The sequence below is a fragment of the Panthera uncia genome (assembly GCF_023721935.1).
Source record: "Panthera uncia isolate 11264 chromosome B2 unlocalized genomic scaffold, Puncia_PCG_1.0 HiC_scaffold_24, whole genome shotgun sequence".
Classification (NCBI taxonomy): domain Eukaryota; kingdom Metazoa; phylum Chordata; class Mammalia; order Carnivora; family Felidae; genus Panthera; species Panthera uncia.
This window is the reverse complement of record NW_026057580.1, coordinates 72,638,731-72,646,299: the sequence shown is the minus strand read 5'-3', so window position 1 is coordinate 72,646,299 and position 7,569 is coordinate 72,638,731. Positions and strand designations below refer to the sequence as shown.

Here is a 7,569-nt window from a genome sequence, read left to right as displayed (position 1 = left end):
TATATATATATATATACCATACTAAATTTTAATTAATTCATTCACTTAAAGTATCATTAAGACTCTTCCTTCAGAAATAGATTTATATAAACACAATATTGAATATGAAAGAATATGCAGGAGATGGGTAAAAATATTCTTTACACTTTCAAAAGGTATTTTGGCACATATCCCTGTGCCAAAGAGGGTTAAAGCAGACTTGTTTCACTGTTTCTTACACACAGTGACACTTGTGACCATGTAATGAAATACTGGATGGCTGGGATTCCAGCTCTCGAACTCCATTTTGCCCCAAAGGCACAGTGCCACGAGTCATTTTATCTCACTGTCATTAGGTACATCTTACCTTTCTAGTCCATGTACTAGGAATAAAATCAGACAACTCTGGCGTTCCAAGGACAAAAGCATTTTCACCCTATTAAGCCCAGGCAGTTGGTTTTCGTCTTGTTATTCAGATGTAAGTGAATATTAACACGTAAAAAATTGTAGGGAGCTTAAACCAGAGATCTGGAGTAATAAGATGAAGATTTAAGGCTTTGTTCCATTGTTTATATTCTATTGGACACCGAAAATATTGGTAAGATTTCCTACTTCTTCATCTACTAAATGGGGTTAATAATAATAAAATAAATTAAAAAAAATTTTGGTAATGTTTATTTATTTTTGAGAGAGACAGAATGCAAGCAGGGGAGGGGCAGTGAAAGAGGGAGACACAAAATCCCAAGGAGGCTCCAGGTTCTGAGATGTCAGCACAGAGCACAATCGTGAGATCATGGCCTGAGCCGAAGTCCGACTCTTAACTGAGCCACCCAGGTGCCTCTATAATAAACATTTCTTAAAGAAGACCCCTGAATAGTGATGCAACTGGATAAAGAAACAGCCCAATCTGCTATGCTGTTGAAAGAACTTCTTAAAAACAAAAGAGAAAGAGAAGAAGAAGAGAAACGGCTGGGCACTCTACACTTTTTCAGAATAAATCCTATATTCTCTGAAACTACAACCAAATTTCCTAATCGAGTACAATATGGTTCTAGCTAAACTTCTGTTGTTGTCAAGTTGAATATTGTAAATCCAACAAGAGAAGAAAGAATATTGACTAACTAGTTCACTGGCCATTTCATCCATCTGCATTTGTTTTCAACCTGCAAACTGAGGAGTTTGAAACCAAATTATCTCTAAGTTCATGTTCAGTTATAACTTTGGTAATTTCGAAGATATTTAACACATTACCTCCCCCTTTTGTACTTGTGTCTTTTGACTAATCGATACCAACAAAATGTACAAATTCCCCTTACCCAGAAAGTTCAACACTTTCAGCACTTCATTCACATTTTGTAAATACCCACTGACAAAAATTTTGGCACCAAATTCTAAAAGATTTCAGCACCTCATTTCTATTTTGTAAATATCTGTTGGTCAGAGTTGTGTGATATTCCCTGAGCCAGACCATCTTTGAATTAATCATAAAGATGAAGTGGGAAACAACTGAAGGACGAGGGCTTTGAGAATTAATATGTTGCATTTCTGGTTTAATTGTCAGGGTCTGAATAACACATAAGAAAATGTTGTCGGTGTGATGTAGTTGTCCAGGTAATTGCAGCATTTTGGACGTGGAAACCAATTGATTTTCAATTAACAAATGGTAGGAGCACTATTACAGTAGTGACTGTTAGATTATTGCTCAGATGAAATGTTGGTCTCTACACATTCCATACACACTTATCTTTAATATATCATTTGCAAAGCAGATAGATCGCTAATTCTAATCTACTGAAAATTGTGTAATATTTCCTCTCCCATAGGAGAAAAGAATGATGGGAGGAAAATAAAATGAGCTCTATGTAAAAAATATAGCTCAGTGACAGCCATCCCTGGCATGGTAGGCGACGAGTGTCTTGAATGACCAGAATCAATAATCACATTGAAGACTGCATCAGATATTGCCAAGAATAGATTTGCCTTGAACATTAGGTCAGTACTCAGGTCTGAGCACAGGTGCCAGTAAACGACGCCACTCAGAGGACAAGGTAGGTCATGGAGGAGCCTGCCTGTATAATCTTCACTAGAAAGCAGCTCTCCTCAAATGATGTGGGAATAAATAAAAACAATGAAACCTAATTCTTGCTCTAAAGATGTCAGAAGTTCATCTCCACTGAGGAGAGCCTGGGTAGCTCAATTGGCTAAGCATCAGACTTCAGCTCAGGTTGTGATCTCGTGGTTAGTGGGTTCGAGCCCCGTATCGGGCTCTGTGCTGACAGCTCAGGGCCTAGTGCTTGCTTTGGATTCTGTGTCTCCCTCTCTCTCTGTTCCTCTCCTGCTCATTCTCTCTATCTCTCTCTCTCTCTCTCAAAAATAAACTTTAAAAATAACATTAAAAAAAAGAAATAAGGATTAAATATGGGATGTGTTAACTTTTGGACTTTATTTATTTATTTTGCTGAAAGCATACATATTGACTCAAATAACTCCTTTCCCAAATTGTATATTATTTCCCAAAATGTCCTTTGTTACATATCTCCCCACTCTAGGGAGTTCTTTGATAATGATATCATTGTAAAGCTCAAGATAAGATTTTTTTTCCTTTGAGTAATAAATTATAGTGTTTATCCTATTAATGAACCATCCTCACTTTCAACCACTCTCTCTCCATCCCCACTTTCCCCAAAATCAGCAGTTTTATTTCTGCCTAGCAAGTCCCTTACAATCAATTTTATTACAGTGACAATAACAGAAATGAGCTTAGAGGGTAGAGTGAAAGCATTGTTGTAATAGCATCAATAGCATGTAATAGCAGAAAGTCTTCTGACTTTCTAGAAATAATACAGCATACGTGTTTTCTCTGGATTTCCCTCTTCTTTGGAAAGATCAGATTGAGGTATTGAGAAGGCAAAAGTTTTAGGCTTTCATTCTACACAGAACTTGGATTCAAATGTGGGATCCATACTTTATAGCTGTGTGACCTCAGGCAGTTGTTTAACTTAAACTTTAGCCTATTTATCTACAAAAGGGCATATGAACTGGACAAACTCTCAGAGAATCATGAGGGTCTCATGATATACTATGTGAAACTATAGAGCACAATGAATTCCTGGCACATAGAAACACTCTATAAATGGTATTATGTTTAATATGGTTATGTTATGCATTATGTCATGCTATTCATTATATTCATTATTTTTTTTTATTTTTTTTATTTTTTTAACGTTTTTTTTTAAATTTATTTTTGAGACAGAGAGAGACAGAGCATGAGCAGGGGAGGGGCAGAGAGAGAGGGAGACACAGAATCAGAAGCAGGCTCCAGGCTCCGAGCCATCAGCCCAGAGCCCGACGCAGGGCTCGAACTCACGGACCGTGAGATCGTGACCTGAGCTGAAGTCAGCCGCTTAACCGACTGAGCCACCCAGGTGCCCCTATATTCATTATTTTTAAATTTTTCTTGTATATTTCCCTTTCATATTCACTCATACATATGTACAAAGAAAATATTGCAAAATTAACTGTAGAGCACATACACATGAAAAACTTGGCATCTAAAAATATTATTTTCATTGTTTTGTAATTTAACTTTTCTAGAAATTTATTGTTTGGTCTTTTGCCAACATATCAGTCCACAATGGATGGGGCAGCGTGGCTTGGGGGAGACACACTGGCCTGTCACCACAAATAGCCACAGAGTCTCTGCCTAGAACAGGGCATCTTTTACTTTAATGTCAATGCAAATATCTGGGCTGCAGTGAGGCTGAGGGCCTACATTTTCTTTTTTATTTAAAAAAATTTTTTAATGTTTATTTATTTTTGAGAGAGAGACAGAGTGCGAGTGGGGGAGGGGCAGAGAGAAAGGAAGAGAATCCAAAGCAGGCTTCAGGCTCTGAGCTGTCAGCACAGAGCCTGACGCGGGGCTCGTACTGGAACGCAAGATCATGACCTGAGCTGAAGTCTGATGCTTAACCAACTGAGCCACCCAGGAGCTTCTGAGGACCTGCATTTCTAACAAACTCCAGGTGAAGCTGATGCTGCTCAGAGGACACCCTCCTGGTAAATGGTAAAATATGAGAGGACTCAGACCAACCTGCAGAATTTCTGACCCATTTATAGTTAATAGACAACTGTTGTGGTCACCATAAATAAACTCTATTGGTCACCTTATATCAACTGAGTGTACCAATGGAGTATATTTAAAACTCAATTAGGATAAGTGAAAATGTTTGAGTTATTGAAATTGTATTATTATATATCAGTATTTGGGGGGAACACTCACAGTGTAAATATGCCGGAATGCCTTTACTTCTGGTATAGACAGGATCTTGACTCCCTGTCAAACATAAAAGTATCCTTCAAGAGGCAAGGAAAAGGGGTTTTGGAATTCTAATCTCTCCTGGGGCAGAGGCCCATTATTGTGTCACAGTGAAGTTTCTCTGATGTACCTAGAGCACTTGTTAAGCCTCCTTGTGAATAAGAGAGATTGAGAAGTTCTTGGATGTTTGCCTCCTATGTGTTGTGGGGAGAATGGGAGGAGAAATTTCACTAAACTCTTAGAATTGGCTTTAAAAAACTGTCTGTGGTAAATTAAATTCCATGCACAAAGGAATTGGTGAGGGAGTTGAACACTGGAAGAAATTCCTGGCTAACAGTACAATGAGCAGAAAACCACCGTTACCTAATTACTGGATAGAAACGTACCTCTCATCAAATCACAACTCCTCACAGGATGCCTGGGTGGCTCAGTCTGTTGAGCGTCTAACTTCAGCTCAGGTCATGATCTCCTGGTTTGAGCCCCACATGTGGCTCACTCCTGTCAGCTCAGAGCCTGCTTGGGATCCTTGTCTCCCTCTCTTTGTTCCTCCCCCACTCGTGCTTTCTCTCTCTAAAATAAATAAACATTAAAAAAATGTTTTTAAATCACAACTCATCAATAGTGAGACTATAAGGATTTTCACCTGGCTATTGTCAACCCAAATGCCCTTCCCCATCCATCCATTTCTGCCCACACCATCTAGCTAACAACGATTGCTTTTGAAATGACTAATTAATCCCTACTTAAAAATATTTTTTTAATTTCTCTTTGAGTCAGAAATTAATATGCCAATTCTCTTATCTAGAATACTGACCCCCTCCAAAGATGTTGTTCCTCTATCAAGTCTCTGCTGACAAATAAAACTATTACAGGAAGACCTTTGTCCAACCATCGGGGACTCTAATAAAGTCTATGAAATTTCTTTCTACTTTCTTGAATCCTCAAGATTTTGTGGATATGTCAGTAAAATTATGGCTTTCTATGTACTTGTCATGTGTTCCTATTTTTCTTTCAGCAATTTGAGTGACAGGAAAATCAAAACACCTTCAGAGGCAGTCTATGATTTTTTGAAATCTTAAACTCTCTCATAGTATTGAATTTGCCATCTATTAAATGAATGTTTTTGATTGTTTGATTTTATTTGTGCTTCCAGAACTAACAAGTATTTTTTTGTTTTGTTTTGTTTTTCTTTTGAGTCAACACACTAAAATAATAAAAATGACTGTTGGAAAATGAAAAAAAATAGAAAGCGTGTTGGGCTTCTCAGCTTTCTGTTATGATTGAATGTCAGAATTCAGGAAAACATATTTTATTTAAATATTTATAACATATCTACAATGTTTCTGCCTTCTATTAATTAATTATAGCACAGAATAATTAATCAATTACCCCAAAATTGTTACCTGTTTTCTATGATATGCTAGGCATTATACCAAAATTGTACTAGGACGTGCCTTGTGAAGCCCAAAGTTTGCAGGGAAAGATGCGATTATAATTAATAATCTAATGTTAAGCACTAATAAAGGTACAATACCTTTCTGCAAATTAAAATATCTAGGAATGTTCCATAGAGGGAGAAATGTGAGTTTTGTAGCATTGGGTAAGAGTGTATTCTCTGGAGTCAAATAGACCTGCGTTGTGTTATTGACCAGCTGTGTAATCTTGAATACATTTAACCTCTCTAAGCTTCCATTTGCTCATCTGTAAAATAAGTGTTGTTATGCTAAAGTCTAGGCTGGAACACAGAGAATGAGAGGCAAGAAGGTGGGGGCCACATCTCCCTCATCATCCTGGTCTTGCTGAGGAGCTGGATTTCATTCTCAGTGTAAAGGGAATACACTGGAAGGATATAAACCAGGAACCAACACGATGTGGTTTGCTTTTCTAGATCACTCTGGTTGCGGTGTGGACAACATTAGCATAGAGAAAGGATGGGAATGTGGAGTGTTGAGGCATGAGGTCCAGGTGAGAAGAATAACACCAGCACATCTGGGGAAACTGAAGATGAAAAGGAGTCAGGGGTTACTGACATACTCTCGGGAAGCAGAGCATGACTAGGCCACAATCAAGTGGTACCGATAGAAAAAGACGGAGTTGAGAGAGTCTCTTGAGATAGAAACATAAAAATAAAAATACATGTCTAGATTGAGAGATACAGTGGGTGGCATTCACATGGCAAGGACCTTGAGTGTATACAAAAAAAAATCATGATCTGATGTAAGAAGAATACATATAGGATATGAAGTCAAATATTTTTATGATTTTTTCAGAGAGAAAAGAGCATTTTTTTTAGGATTCAGTATACATTAGTGGGCATATTTCCTCTCTCTGATACTTGAAGACAGGAGTGATCATTTTAAGTTAATTGTGTATAGGAAACAACATATTGACTTAAACACAAATATTAATTGCTGTCCATACTTTGTATCATTCTGAAGTAAAATCTATACACTCTTGTCAATGATTTAAATAAAAAGTTTTCAGTATATCTCTCAGCATGAAGTTTTGTTAGCAAACAAACTATTAGGTGTCTGCTAGAAAAATTCTAATGAACAATTTTTCTTAAACAACCTATAACTTTTGGTGAAGTAGTGCTTGGGAATTGGCAAATAATATTTTATTTGATTCTTCAGGAAGTTTGAGTTTATTCTTGTCACAGTACCTTCCTTTATCCTTTAGATGTGTCATCACCTTGAAGAGAAAAATGTATTTTTTAAAAATATGAACTCTATAAAGTCTGGCAAAGTTTCTGAGAATTAACCAGGTGTGTCCCATCAACTGCCATTTGGAGATGTGTCCAGTCAACTGTCACGGTAATGTTCCCGAATGTATGCGTGGGCAGACTCCAAGGTGGTTGCCATTTATTGAGGAACTGCGAAGAGTTGAGGCCATGGTAATCCCAGGTGTGTAGCAAGAAACAAACTTATGTATGAGATCATTCATTCATAAAATGGGTATTTATTGAGCACCTATTATATGTTAAGAACTGTTCTAGATACGTAGAGACAGCATTGAATACATCCGACAAAAACTCCTGCCTCCATGGAACTTACAATTAGTGAGGGAAAACTACTAAAATTAAACAAAAGGGGCACCTGGATGACTAAGTTGATTAAGTGTCTGATTCTTGATGTCAGCTCAAGTCTCGATGTCAGGGTAGTGAGGCCGAGCCCCAAGTCAGGCTCTGCGCTGGCTTTAAAACTTGCTTAAGATTCTCTTTCTCTCTCTCTGCCCCTCCCCCACTCGTGCTCACACACGAACATGCACATGGGCTC

At 37.7% G+C, this 7,569-nt stretch overlaps 1 long non-coding RNA gene across 1 annotated transcript in view; it reads right to left on the bottom strand.

Moving 5' to 3' along the window:
- Window positions 1–4,337, bottom strand: part of LOC125938819 (uncharacterized) — a 39,162-nt gene extending 34,825 nt beyond the window's left edge. Inside the window, exon 1 of the long non-coding RNA XR_007462829.1 lies at window positions 4,259–4,337. This is a non-coding gene — a long non-coding RNA (uncharacterized LOC125938819). The remainder of the gene's footprint in view (window positions 1–4,258) is intronic.
- Between the last annotated feature and the right edge of the window lie 3,232 nt (window positions 4,338–7,569).